Here is a 15,104-nt window from a genome sequence, read left to right as displayed (position 1 = left end):
ACATGAGCATGGTGTCCTGGGGGAAGCAGCCCTACGACCCAGCCAGGACTGGGAGCCTGTTTTGTTGAACGTGTATTTTCCACCCTGGAATAAGGAGAGAGTAAAAAGTCAAGCCTGATCTGAAATCCTTGCCAGGCTGGAGGGGTTGTTATTGCACAGGACTTGCACGTTCCCCCCTCTCCCGGTGTCCTCACCTGATGGCTTTAGCAGGATTCGCAGGGAGGACAAGGAACCGGAGGAATTCCGGCCCCCTAATTACACTAGCTGGGAGGAATTTGCTTTTGCAATATCCCTGCTGAGTTAACCTAATAAGCATGGAGACGAGCCTTTCTTATTTAATTAGCAGCTCCACCATGAAGTGCCCTTCACAGCACGCACTCGCTGGCCGCCCCTCTTGGAGAGCCCCGCCGGTGTTTATTCCCTCTCCCCTCACCCTTTGCCCTTTGCAATCCCCTGCGAAAGCTCAAAGCACTTTTATGCCTTCCCTCTCCCACTTTCCGGTTCTGAAAGGTGCGCTTGGGTCGGGCAGAGGCTCTGTTTCCTTGCTCCTTCCTAACAAGTGCTTCCTGCTCCTTGCTGCTGCCCGTGATTGAGCGGAGCTCCCCGAGCGCTGGGATTTCCTCCCCGGGCAGCCCCCTGTGTGCTCGGCTGGGCTGGGAACTCATTGCTGGTCCCTGGGCTGGGGAACGCATTGCTGCTCGGCTGGGCTGTGCTCTCTCTGCTCCCGGGGCTGGCAACTCATTGCTCATTGCTGCAGCCCTGCAATCTCAGCTGCGAGAGAAACCGCAGCCGCCGCCAGCCGCGCTCCCGCTTCCCACAGCCGCAGGTTGGCAGAGATGGGTGATCCCTGTGCAGGGGGAAATTGGCCAAGGTGGGGGGAATGGGAGGGTGGTTTGGGGAATTTTTTATCCAGGGGGTTGCTGCTGGATGGAGGTGGCAGGGACAGGTGGAGCAGGTTCTTTGTGGGTTGCTGCTCGCAGGCTGGGTCGTGCTCAGGGGCTTGGTGAAGGTCACAGGTGGAGCTTGGCTTTCAAACAGGGATCAGTCCCGTTCCAGGTGTGCTGTGAAAGGCAGCCAAGGCAGCAGAGATCACTGGTGGGCCAAGTTTATGCTGCCAGAACAAGGACTGCCAAGGAAAACACTCTGGGGGTTTGCAGGCGGAAGCACTGACCCTCTCCAAGGCAGAGCTGTGCTGGCAAAACTCTGCACTGAAGAGACTTGTCTAATACTCCAGGCTAACTAGAGTTATATTGTAATGAGAGAAAACAGCAAAATAGGCTTTCTGAGCCTCAAGAATCATGGTGCTGGCCTCAACTGTGGTGGCTGGGAATGTTTTATTTTCCCCTGCTGTGAATTGTGGGTTTCAGTAACTCCAGTTTGCACCCTTAAACTTTGTGGGCATGTGTCAGCTTCAAACAGGTACACCACAACCCTCTGCCCAGTGAGGCTTTCCTTACCACCTGTGCCCATCTGCTTTCCCACTTTGCCATCTGTGCCAGCCCAACTCCAAAGCAGAGGCTTTGCAGCCATCCAATGCTCACACTGCCACAGACAGCACTCAGCTCCACCCAAAATGGAGCTCAGCCCCCAGACAGAGCTCTCACCTGCATGCTGAGAGAAGGGACAGGGCAGCAGAGGAGCAACGCTGCCAGCAGGTGCAGCAGTGGCTCTGCATGAGTACGGGATGCCGGGAGAAATGAACCAGGACGTGACCACCACACAGACTTTCTGGAGCAAGAGTAAACTCAGATATTAGCCTCTTGCTGAGGGTGGAACTTACCCAGTGGGCTGGCAGAGGAGAACAAATCTGGTAGCCCTCTTGGAGGGGTGCTGTTGTGCCAACACAGAGCCCAAACTTGTTTAACTGGTGGATGGATTAATGGAATTGTCCATGAACACACATAAGGGGGAATCACAGGGGTCTAGGAGGAAAGCAGAAGGAATTACAACAATTACTGATCAGTTGAGGTCTTTCTGGCTAAAACACATGCACCTTAACACAGGAAATAACCCAAACCATAAGTGTGGAAGAGGTTTTAGGAGAAAAGCCCAAAGTCTCATGGTCCTGCTTGGATTGCAGGCAGCAAGACAGACAGGAGGAAATGGAGAAAGCTGGAAGGAACAGGGTAACAAGCCCTGCTCTTGGCCATGGCCTAGCTGTGGGCCACATGCGAGTGGAAGAAAGGGAACAGCACCATTCCTTAGGGATGGGTCTGTTGCCAACTGTTCTAAAACGCAGCAGCTTGGGTTTCTCCAGGACTGAAGGAAGCCCAGGAGATGGAGAGCAGAGGTGCACATGGAAACAACATCTGGGAGGGCAGTGTGGATGGATGGCACAGAGGAGACACGAGGATGGATGGCTGTGATAGTCAGAGTAGGACAGGAGCAGCAGGGCACGGCTCATTTCCATACAGACCCATCTCAGGCATGCCTGTGCTGTCTCTCCTGTGGCACGCAGCCCTGCAGGGCTGCTGGGGTGGAGGCTGTCCCTGTCCCGGCAGGCTGCAGGAAGCTGACTCGGGTTTCCAGCGCTCTGGAATGCCGGGCAGCACAGCCAGCTTCCTGCTGCATGTTTCCTGCCCCTGTCCCTGCCCCCTCCACGGCCACAGCTTTACTGGAAACTCTGAGTGCTGCTCGTGTTCCCAGTCCAGCCAGCGGCACTGCCCAGCCAGCCACGGCTGCAGCAAGCCCTGGCCTTGCCCTCACCCTCTGCTCTGTGCTGCTGCTGGGGCAGAGGGCTGTGCTCTTCCCAGGGTATGGAGAGAATGGCACAGTGGAAGCAGAGGGAGGAATGGGACAAACCCTGCTGTGGGAGATGACATTGGGGCTGGGGCCGTGGGGAGTTTCTGTCCTGCTTGGTGCCTGGGCTCACGGGGAGCACTCTCCATGCAGAGCATCCAGCAGCATCTCCCAGTCTGCAGCTAGATTAGCCAGGCAGAGGTTTGGGCTCACAGAGCTGTGCTGCCTGATAGGAACAGGGCTCTTCACTCTTTGCCTTCCAACCCTCACTCCCTCCCATCACCCAGGCTCCCCTCCAAGCAACTGGCTTCATCTCCTCCCTGTCCACTGTACATCTATCCCAGCCTGCACCAGCAGCTTCTTGCTCTTCAAATCTATCTCCTCTTGTGCAGATTCCTCTGCCAGCCCTGGTCACTGTCACTGGAGGATGCTGCAACCTCCTTGGGATCCATGTTAGCCCCAAAGCTGCTTAGCAACACCACAGATCAAATCTCATCACTTCCAGCCCAGCCCTCCTCACACCATTTGGTCATACCTTGACCTTGTTCCTGCAGCACAGACCTTGTCAGATTTTTGTAGGGTTCTCTCTGCACAGCTCAAGCCTTATCCCCATTATCACTTCGCTTCCCACAGGGCAGCTCTGAGCCTTCTTGCCCTTTTCTCCTTTCACAACATTCTGAGGATAGATAAACACATCCCACCTACCTTCTGGGTATCCCCAGCCCTTCCTTCACACCATGAACAGGAGTTAACTCCATGTTTACACCCCACTGTGGGCATCACCTGACAGGCAAAGGCCTTCCCCAGGCACCTGAAACATCCAAGGAGCACCAGGGATGCTGGGCCCCAGGCACACATCAAATCAGTGCCATCTAAAAGGCACCTCAGCTGGCTGGGCAGGAGCTCTCACTCTGCTCTAGGTAACCACCTGATCTCCCCAGAGACAGTCCTCCAAGGCTGTTCCTGTTCAGGCACTGATAAAAATCTGACCATGATGTTTTCAACAGCAAGCTGGGAGTGATTACAAAGCAACCGACCCCTACCCTCCAGCTGGGAGAGCTCAGTTTGGGGTTTTCTTTAGGAACATGCAGAATTTTTTAAAAATAATTTAAAAAAAAATTTTAGTCTCTGATGCCAGCACGACTTGTTGTTGGAGTGGTGCCAAATGTGTCTGCCTGGGCTTGGGGGAAGGGAGAGGGATAGACCAGAGGTGAGACAGAGCTCTGCTCTCCTCCCACCAGGCAAATCTCTCACCACCAGGGGCTGGACCTGGGTTCACCTCAGCAAACCCAGGCAGCACCTTTGCTCCCAGGAAAATGACAGAGCTCTGCCCACTCTGTGCCCAGGGAGCAGGGTGAAGTAAAATGGGATAGCAGAATAAAATGAAGCAGTGGCTCCTGCAGAGGGTTTTCACCTCCTGCTCCCTTTGGGAGCGTGCACAGCACAGCCACAGCACAGCTCCACCTGCACTCACATCTCAGGCTATAAGCAAAACCAGCGCAGAGCCATGGACAGGGCACCAGCAGTGCCTGTGGCAGCTCTACCATGGCCCATCTCCCTCCACCAGCCCCTCACAGCAATGGTGTTTGCCACTGCCCCATGCCCCATCCTGTGCAAAACAGGGCTCTAGTCCCTGCCTGCTCCTTCCTGCAGCTGGCAGGGCAGGAGTGTGGCTGTGGGGAGAGGGGAGAGCCATCCTTGGAGGTCTGCAGGCCTTGGGTGAGCAAAGCCAGAGCTGAGCTGATTTAGGATGTGCAGCAGTGCTGCACTCTCAGGCTGGAGCCCTCCAGGAGTGGCTTCCAGCCAACATCTCCAAGATAGATCCCTCTCTCCCATGGCCAAACCAGCTGGAGCTGCAGACAGAGCTGCTTGTGTGATGGATCCCAGATTCACATGAAGCTCTCTAGGCCTGCCACAGACCTGCACTGCAATTAAATGAGTTACACCAGCCCAGGTAACCTTGGTTGGGTAAGAGCAACACAAACGCAGCAGAGCAGAGATGGGCACAGCCACCAAGGCAGGCAGCACCCACGTCTGTGCTGCACAGCACATGCCCATGCACACCCACAGTCTCCATAACCATCACCCAACATTTCTTTGCAGCTCGTGGGATTTATATATGCAGTTATCCATTAATTTAAAAAAGCCACAAAACCCCTATCACAGATAAAGCACTTGGCATGGAGGTGAAGGAGATGGCAGTTTTGGCTGGAGGACTTAAATACCCTCACTTTATACTGCTGCCAACCCACAGCACAAATGTGTCAGAGCATGAAAACCGCTCTGTGAAATTCAACAGTCTCGTTAGTCAAAAGCATTGAGGATGAAAATTGACCAAAACACCCTGGAAACTAAATCATGCCAAAAAAAAAAAAAAAAGGAAAAAAGAAAGGAAAAAAAATCCCAAAAGTCCTGGATAAACATGAGAGTGGCAGCAAGATCCCAAGAGGAACAGAGGTAGCCAAGCACTGGGACACAAAGTCCTCCCTAGCAGCTCTGTCACTGTCACTGTGGGTCTGGCTCAGCCCTGGGGTGGACTCAGTGCATTCCACATCTGTGCTTGGGCTAAATAAAGTATTCAATTAGTACTCCAACTAGAAAAGAAAGTATCACCACCTGATCTTGGGGAGCAAGAGGTATTTTTAAAAACAACCTATTTTAATCCTTGGAGCCATAGGGAAATTACAAACCAGTCACCTGATGATCAGAGGAAAATTAAAAGTCCAACTTCAGTGACAACAAAAATAACACAAAGTCATGAAGTGTGATAAACAGCATGGGGACCAGAAGGCTCTTTAAACAGGTTTTTTAATCTCCTCTCCCCTCTGCTCATAATATTGCCTTTATTATTTTCTGATGTGGAACCTGATTCTCACGAGTGTGCTGGATGCTGACAGCGGGGTAATGGAGCAGCAGCAATTTCTCCTGGGCAGAGCTCAGTGATTTAATATGCCTGCAGGGAGAGAGAGGAGGGCAAGAGGCAGCTCAGGAGGAGAGAGTGAGCTGGCCAGGAGGTGCCAGCAATAAACCATGGTGATTAAGAGCTGGCCATGCTGAGCAGGGTTCAGCGGCCAAGGGTAAGCAATGGCCACTCACAGCAGCACCTTGTCCTTTCCCAGTGCTCTGCCATGACCCCTACAGCCCTGGCACTGGTGAGGAATGTGTCCCAAGGACAGGGATGGGTAAAGGCAGCGAGAACTCTGTGCTGCAGCCCATTGCCCAGGTTTGCCCATGGCTGAATGTTGCCAGTCCAGGCTCACGTTCCTGGCAATCCAGGAGAGCCAGGTTGTTGCACGAGTCCCTGCACAGCCCAAGCCCCACTTATGTGAGAGGGGATTTAGCAAGAGTCCCAGAGAACAGAGGAACAGGATGGATCACTGGGTGGAAGGTGCCCTATTGCCTGCCCAGCACTCTGTACTGACTGCTGGGCCTTGGAGCCAGTGGGAAGGTCGCTGCTGGGTTAATGGAGCCATGATATTTTCTGAAAAATCCTTTCCTTAGGATTTTTTCACCTGAGAAGCCTCAGGAACAAAATGTAAACAATGGTTATCTGCTGCTGTGGAATGCAACAGGTGGATCTGTGATTGGCCCATGTTGATTGTTTCTAACTAATGGCCAATCACAGTCAGCTGTCTCAGACTGTCTTCGTCAGTCACAAGCCTTTGTTATAATTCCTTTTCTATTCTTAGCCAGCCTACTGATGAAATCCTTTCTTCTATTCTTTTAGTGTAGTTTTAATATAATATACATCATAAAATAATAAATCAAGCCTTCTGAAACATGGAATCAACATTCTTGTTTCTTCCCTCATCCTAAGACCCCTGTGAACACCACCATAAGTTCAGAAGGAGGAAACCTGGGATCTGAACAGCAGCTTTCCTGTTGCCATCTCACATCTGGCCTCTCAGAGCTACTATAACCATCATCTCTGCCATGTTGAGCTTTCTATGGCCATTCCCAACCACCCAGATTCTGACCACTGGTGTGACTCCAGCAGCAGTGACAGACCCTGAAGGACAATATCTAATGGTGGTACATTGGTGGAACACAACAGAGAAGGTCTGAGAGGCGAAGGGACCAGGAGAGAGCTGATATCCATCCAGCCCTGCACGAGAGCACCCACTGGGAGGGAAAGCTCTCTGGTGCTCGCAGTGCCCGTGCTGCTGTGCCCTCCTGGCTGACAGTGGGACACATGACTGTGGCTGGAGTGATGGATGGGCTGGAGTCCCTCTCTGAGAGTATCTCACAGTGGTTTCCGTAAGTTGATGGAGATTGCACAACACTGCCAACTGCCATGCCGGATATATTTTGCAACCAAGACTTCTATGGCACATCTGTAGGATAATATGCCAGGGTCTTCTGAGGAGGTCTGGGGAAGTTTGAGCACAGGAAGAAAAAAAAAAAAGAAAAATAAAAGGAAAAGAAAAAGGTCAACAAAGCTCTTTCCATAGCAGCTATTTTGGTGAGGCACCCTGGGTGAGAGAGGCTAGCTTTGGAGGCACAACAGCCCTGCAGGCTTGCTCAGGGCTCTGCCCACTCCCAGCTGGGAGAAGGTCCCTTTCCCATGGGTGGGTGGCATCACGAGACACCCAGACAGGAACTGTGCTCACCAGGAGAAGCTGCAGGGCAGGGCTTGAGTGGCAGCAGCAGTGGGGAGGTGTTGGACAGCTGCTGAGGGTGGCTGTGGGCTGTCCCAGTTGGTGGCCCTGGGAAGTGCCATCCTTGTCACGCTGGTTCAGCAGCTCATGCCAGAAAGTCAAAGCTCCTATAGCCTGAGCTCATGCCATGTCCCATCTCCTTGGCCTCTTTCCAGAAGAGCAGGTAGGACTTCAGGATACAAGACTGGGCTAGAGGATGTTGGAGAAGATGTTCAAAGTGCCTAGCCTAGCTGGTACCCCACATCTTGGACATCAGCAGCTCTCTGGCAGAAGCCCCCAGCAGTGACCCAAAGTAACATCAACTCTCAACATCAACCTGCACATCAGCTTCATTCAGTTCAGAGGCACAGATAGCACAAACCTCACTCCCTGGGCACTCAGGATGCATTGCCCAGGTTCTTCATTCAGGCCAGCCCTTCCCAGCACCACCACACCAGCATTCCCCATCCCACCAGCAGCACCCACAGGTTATTTGTTGCTGCTGCTGCTCTCTGGTGCCCTGTGAGCAGGTTTGACAGCCAAAATTCTCCCTGGGCTCAAAGCAGCAATAACTGTGTATGCTTCAAAAACAAGCACCAAGATCCAGCAGGGAGTGGGGACCGCAGGCAGACCCTGTGACACAGAGTGAGGACATTGGAGGATTAACATGGAAAACACTCCCTTCAAATTTCCATACACACCCTCGCTCCTGGGAGAGAAAAGGGAAAGAAAAAAAAGGAAAAGGGAAAAAGTATCCTTTTCAAAGCAAGGATGTGGTAAGGCCCAAACACTCTCCCCTGACACATGAGCCAGGATGCAGAGATGCTGTTTTTTCCCAGGAGGAAAGAAGGGATTTTGCTGTATCCTCCACTTAATGAAAAATTCATCTTCCATCTCCACAGGTGAGGGCAGCTTAGCTGCACATTCCTGATTGCTGCCCTGTGCCTCAGTTTCCCCACCAGTAAACCAGGCTGACACTCACCCATGGCAGAGCCAGACAATGAGCCTTAACCTGGAGCTGCAAAGCCCTGGAGAGCCTTCACAGCCTCCTCATCCATCACTGTCCACAACACCAACACTGAGCTTTTGTAGTGCCAAGAGCAGGTCCCAGACAAGGGGAGACCCTGCCCTGTGGGGCTCAGAGCCTCTCCCCTCTCCTCTCCTTTCCCTCATCTTCTTCCTGCCCAGCCCAGACACAGAGCCAAGCTAATAATTCAGATAACAGAATTAAACTGATCCTGATTAGGAAAAGCCTTTCCCCTAAAGAAAGCAAACTCTGGCTCGGTGCTGCCTGTAATCCAATAGTCTCCCACGGCAGGCAGCAAACCCGAAACCTGCCTCCAGGCAAAGGCACTTTGTCTCGGAACAAGGGAAGTTAAATGTGTCTTAATGGGAATTTTGACACGTTTTGCTTTGATTTCGCTTATGTTACAAAAGTAACTGTGAGAAAATATTTCAGCCCCCCCATGAGGAGTCAAGTCCTCCTGTGTATGGACCAGCTGCCCAGAGGGGAATTTGTGATAGGGATTGTGGCTGTGGGGAGATGAGGTCTTGGTGCCAAATCCCTTCACACTTTCTGGGGGAGCTGTTCCTGTGTAGGTCAGTCAGGGAACTCTTCAGCTCCCCTGTTTGCACCTGTGGGGCAGCCAGCATCACCCAGGGACCTCTTGTTTGCACATACAGACAAAAACCAGGGAGATAATCCAGGCTGGGAGGCTGTGACTGCAGAATGGTGGGTCTGGCACAGTCCTAGAGGGCACAGAGGATTATGATCAGCTGGGTGGGCATCCCATGGGGCCCACAGAAACACCCAGCACAAGATGCAGGATAAAAGGACATACACTGGAATTGCTAAGAGGGAGATGCTGAACCAGCACCCACCTGCAAGACCTGTCAGCAGGCCAAGATGGGTTGTCTGCAACACTCCCTGGGGCAAAGGAGGATTCTTCTGTGTTTATTTTGCACTTTACTCGTGCTGTTTGGGTATAATAGGGCACATCAGCTCCTGGGCTCTCTTAAAGGCTATCTCCCCTCTCTGTGGAATGGAAAACCAAGTCACTGGGTGCCCTTTGCTGAGGCATTTGTCACTGTAAGGGACAGTCAAGGCCACTGCCATGCCCCTGAGGGGGTAGGAGAGGTGTCTCCTCTTGGCAACCCCTCCTGGGGCTCCTCCCCATCCCCTGCACTGTTTCCAGCCCCTGGTTCCATTTTATCCTGGGCAGAGCAGGGGAGGATTCACTGTCGGATTCAGGATGGTGACATGAGCCCATCAGGAGCTCCCTGAAGCTTCAGCTGCTGCTTTTCATTTGGCACCAGAACAGCACGTGGTGCTCCCTGGCCCTCTGTGACCTGGGGGGGTGTCCTGTGTACATGAACCCTGTGGACATTTTGACTGCCTTTGACTCGGAAGCACCTGGGGAAATAGAGGAAGAGGGAACCAGATGCCTCCCACAGTGAGGCACTAAGGTTTAGGTAAAACCTGGGGGAGCAGGGGCAGGAGATGCTCTGCCCTGTGTTGGGTGCTCCTCCACTCCACATCCAGAGGCAGGAGCATCCCTGATGGATAAAGTCTGGATCTTAGCTGCTGTCCCGATGAAATGTACTGCACAACCCCTAATCCCAGATATTTAATGGTCAATAAGCAGGATTTCCTTGGCTCTCCAGCCCAGTGGTCACTCTGAGGGCTTGCAGCACATCCCTGGCTGATCTTTAGGTGGAGAACTGCGATACCCACAGCAAGGCTGCTGACAGCTCAGCAAAACATGGAGAAATAAACCTGGTGCAGCTAGGACAGCACTAATTTTAGCAAGGCTGAATCCAACAAGCAAACTGGAATAAATCAGACGAACAGCCAGGGCTGTGGGGCTGCAGGAGCAATCTCTGTGCATCCAGGGAGAGAGTGTTTCCTTGCAGCAGCTTTTCCCATCCCTGCTCCAGCGGCCCCATCTCCACCAGGCCTGACACAGCCCACATTTGTAAGTTATTTTTTGTTGTTTTAACGCAATGCTGCAATTCTAACCCACAGCCTCAGATTGTCAAGCAGTTTTTCTTTTCTTTCCTTCAGAAAAAAAAAAAATACAGCTGAACTAATTTGATGAAAGGAGAAAATAAAATGTAAGCCAGACTAAACACATGCAGTTCCTACCTACAGCCAGGGCCCGGCTTCTCCCAGGCCAAAGTCAACACATGTCAATTTTTAACATGACAGGGCTTTAAAAGGGAGGTTTGAGCCCTGGATGAGAGGCGGCTGGAAAACATTAATAACAAGGTCTGTCAATTAAAGGCAGGCATGACAAGTCACCAAGACAAGAGCTGAGGGGTTTCCCTTCCTCCCCTTCTCTTCCCTCTTAGTTTGGTGGGAAAAAAAAGTGATTTAAGAAAAAACCCCTCAATTTTGAAAAAAAAAAAATGTAGCCACATTACCTAATGAAGGATGGGTTTTGTTTAGGAGCCTTGGGAACAGCCCAGCAGGCAAGGGTTGAGGTCAACAGGTTAAGGAAAGCATTGCTGTGAGGATGCTCCCAGTGGCTCCACCCATCCCAGGGCCATTGCTCCCCACTCTACCTGGGCATGCTGGGCAGGAGCAGCAGCCTGGCTGCCTCCAGCATCACCACGCAGAAGGATTTGCAGTTACTGCACCAAGGTGAGTTGGTGGTGATGTATCTGTTGCACTGGAAAGGGCTATTTTGGGTTCTGGTCAAGGGGAAAAAAAAAAAAAAAAAAAAAAGGAAAACCACCACCCTGCTTTTATCAGCCCCATAGGAAGTGTTTCTATGGCTTTCATGAGCTGGGCAGGTTTCTGTCCCAAGCCACCCACTGGGCTCCAAAACAGTTGAGAAAAACAAGGGAAAGAGGCAGAGCAGAGGCAGCCCCACCAGCATTTGGAAATGAAGGGAAAAGTGAGTGAGGAGAGGGGTAAGGGGGAAAGGGAAGTGAATGTTGGCATTGGGGGTGTGGAGGGAAAAGGGCTTTGCTCCCAAACCCCAGCAAACATCCCTCTGAGCTGGGAGGACGTTCCCATGGTGCAGTGTTGCCTTTCAGCTGGGAGAGCAGGTAAGGATTGAGCCCATAGGGAAATGGCAGAGATTAATTTCACCTTCAACACCTAAATAAATACTGCATCCCCAGTCACACACGCTGCACAGTACATTCTGTGCTGGTGTGCATTACACATCCACATGGCTGGTGCAGCATCTGCCACATCCCCTGCTGCCATGTCCTGTGCCCAGCCAGATGCTCCAGCAGGTCTGAAGACAGTCAGTCAGTCCACAACAGTCAAAGGCAATGTGCTCTGCCTCCCAGCATCAGCTCTCTCAGTCTCTGAAGGGGAGAGGGCCTTCCTGGAGACTCCTCAGTTACAGACATTGCATCCTGCATCCTGGCTGTGTGGGGCTGCAGCAGCACAATTCCAGTGGCTCAGACCTGCAGGGCTTGGAGGGATGAAGCTCTGCCCCTCCATGAGCCATGTGCCTGAGTGTGGTTCCTGCCCTTCTCTCAGGATGTGCTCCACTTTTTCTGGCCCAGCAAACAAACCCTCCCTGCAGCACACTTGGGGTTCACTTTGCAAGGACAGGCAGAGCCATGCCAGGCTGATTTATTGCAACGAGCCCTAGGCCAGGCCCCTGAGGTGGGGAAAGGCTCCTGGGATCTCTTATGGCTCTCTACAAGTGCCATCTACCCTCTCTGTGGAGTGGAAGGCAAAGTCATTAGGTGCTCTCTGCTCAGGGGTTTGTCACTGTTAAGGACAGCAAGAGCAGACCAAGACCAACATGCTGAGTGAAAACAGTGATGAAGCTGACGTTTTCACCCCAGTACAGATTCAATGCACTGAAGATGGAGAAACCCCACAGGAGAGCCCATCCCTGAGCTCCTGCACTGTCAGCCCTCTCCATTTGGGCATGCTGGCCTCACTGCCCAGCCCTGGCCACTGCCCCAGCAGCACAGGCCCCCAGCCCAGGCAGTGCCCACCCGTGCTCAGCACCAGAGAGCTTGTGGTGATCTTTCACAGGAACCACTTTCATCATCAAAGAGCATTTGAAGGCAGAGCACAGAAAGCCTTTGGCTGTCCCTGTTCTGTGCCCATGGCCTCTGGAAGCTGCTTCATTGATGCTCCCACTGCTGTGGGCCTGCTGGGACAGCTTTTGGCAGCACCACTGACACGTCCACAGGCAGGGGCTGGAAAACATTGCTCTGAACAGTGGAAGCACTGAGCCTGAAGTCAAGGGCAGCTGCCTGTGCTCCTGGCCTTACTCATGTAAACCCTTGGTTCTGGTGGCTGCCACCAAGCCCCTGCACCACCCATGTGGGTGAGGGCTGGCTCTGAGCTCCCTCCAGGCCCTGCACAAAGCCAGGGCACTGCGCACCATACCTGGGGCACAGGTAGGTGGCACCTGGCATGATCTGTGCCTTTGCTGCTGAGGCAGTGTCAGGCTTTTGGAGCTGTCAGTGCAGCTCTGATGAGTCTGAAGCAGGGAGATGATCCCTCTGTGGCCAGCAGGGACCATCTGACATCTCCATCCCCACGGCTGCCTGCTGTCCCCACACCCATGCTGTCCTCTAGCACACAGGTCCCACATACCCAGCACAGGCTATCACACTGTCCTCCCTCCTGCCCTTCCCCTCCAGGCAGGCAGAGCAGCCCCTGCTTCCCACAGAATCACCCAGCAGGATCCCTCAGCACTGTTCAGGGGAACAAAAGTGAAGGGAAGCCCTTTTAAATCAAGTTCACACCTTGTATCAAGCAAGGTGAGTCTTCCACTCCCCAGACAATGGATACAGCTGTTACACTGATGCCACATTTGATTTCAGCCAAAAAGCCAAGGGAGTTTACAACATTTATTAATCTCAAACTGTAAGCAAAGCTTATTCTCACTAATCTCAATAATTACTCAACTTCTCCCACATCACAGCCACACATTGGCAAGGTTTCCTTCCTCCATAGGACCCTGCTCAGAGCAGGGATCAGAGATTTGCAAGAAATTCCCTCTTTAAAGGGACATTGCTGGGGTTGCTGAACCGGATTCAGCAGGATTGCTTAGGACTCCACGCAGGACTGGGGCCCAAACTCTTCCCCATTCAAGACCAACATCTTTGGCCCAAGAGCAGCAGAGCTGTTGGTGCCACTGTGAGACCAGACATGTACAAAGCCAAGAGGGATCAGTAGGACTCAGCTCCCTCTCAAACTCCCCAGGATCTCTTTAGGCATACAATGGGGACAGGGATAAATGAACATCTCCAGTGTAGTATCAAGTGAACAATTAGCAGAGAAAAGCTGCTCATGAGGGCCTGATGGAACAGAGCAAAGAGATTTTCTTCCCAGACATGTCTGCTAGAAACAGCCTGAAACATTTCCATTTCTGCTGCCTTTTAATAGCAAGGTCAGCTCCTTTCTTCCTACCCTGACATCCTCCATCAGGGCCTCTTTCTGGGAACTCACAGCAATGCACCAGATGTCACTGAGAGACAGAAAAACAACCAGGGGCCAAACTGGGGCATTCACCATGGCCCTGAACGAACCACACAGCATTTGGCTCCGGGAGGGGAGCAGAGAGCATCCCTTGATGGCACTGCCAGGCCTCCCAAGCCCCTGGGGCTGGAAGGAGCCCCCTTCTCCCAGCAGGAGCAGCCCCACATCCTCCAGTCTCCCCCCAGCACAAACTTGCATTGGAAATAATCTGCATATTTGCAGCCCAAAGGACTCGTTTTGCCCATTTTTGCTGAGTTTGAGCAGCACTCAGCATGGAACCCAGCACCATTCCAGTTCCCAGCAGCCCCAGTGGGCACCAGCACACAAACATCCCCACTTGCAGGAGGACAGGAGTGCTCAGGACAGTGAGCTCTGTCATCCACAACACCCACACCGCCAGCCCTGGGGCAGCTTAGCCCCACCTGGCACAAGAGCAGCTACCACAGGAGAGCCAGAGCTCTGAGACAACACCAACACTGCTACCCCAAGAAGAGGGTGCTAACACCATGCTCAAACATGTTTTTTTAGCTGAAGGGTGCAATTACTCCCAGATTTCTAAAGGCTTTCTCAGGACCACAGACCTCAGGTATGCAACCACCATGGCAGTTGCTGACCAAGAGGGCAAGGATGAAGTAGGGGAGAAAGGAAACCACAAGATTTAAAAAAGAGACCCACCTGTGTTTGGTGATGGGCTTGAGTCCTCCTTAAAACATTCAGCTCAGGACACATTTCCAGCCGCCTTCTCTTTAGTGCAAACTTTGAGACTAAAAAATACATCCACCTTAAAAAAACCCAAACCAAACATCCAAAATCTGAAAATCTGTGGGTTGTATTAGTTCTAAAGATCTGCTTTCCCCCCAGAGAGGCAGAAGGAAGCAGGGAGCAGAGGAAGGGGAGGGGAAGGTGCAGGTGTGGGTTTTTATGGGTGCACAGGTGGGGAAGGCACCTTGGCATCCCCTCCCAGGTGTGCTGCTGAGAGCAGGGGCTGCTCCTTGCCTTCAGAGGGTGGGCATGGCTCTGGCAGCTGCTGTGCAACCCCTCCCTGCAAACAGCTCATTGAGAGCAGCCCTGGGCCTGTGCTCACCTCTGGCAACTCCTCTGTGCCCTCACCCAGGTTGGGGGAAGCTGAGGCAGTGGGGGAATGCAGGGTCAGGGGGGATTTGGCTTTGCCCACACCAGCTCCTGTCTCCCAGTCCCATTGCAGGTGTGGATCATCTCCAGGGGTAGCCTGGGATACACCATCCCTGCAAAACCCCCAGCTG

Source organism: Zonotrichia albicollis, chromosome 12, assembly GCF_047830755.1.
Source record: "Zonotrichia albicollis isolate bZonAlb1 chromosome 12, bZonAlb1.hap1, whole genome shotgun sequence".
NCBI lineage: Eukaryota > Metazoa > Chordata > Aves > Passeriformes > Passerellidae > Zonotrichia > Zonotrichia albicollis.
The sequence above is the reverse complement of the archived record's forward strand: the minus strand, read 5'-3'. Positions refer to the sequence as shown.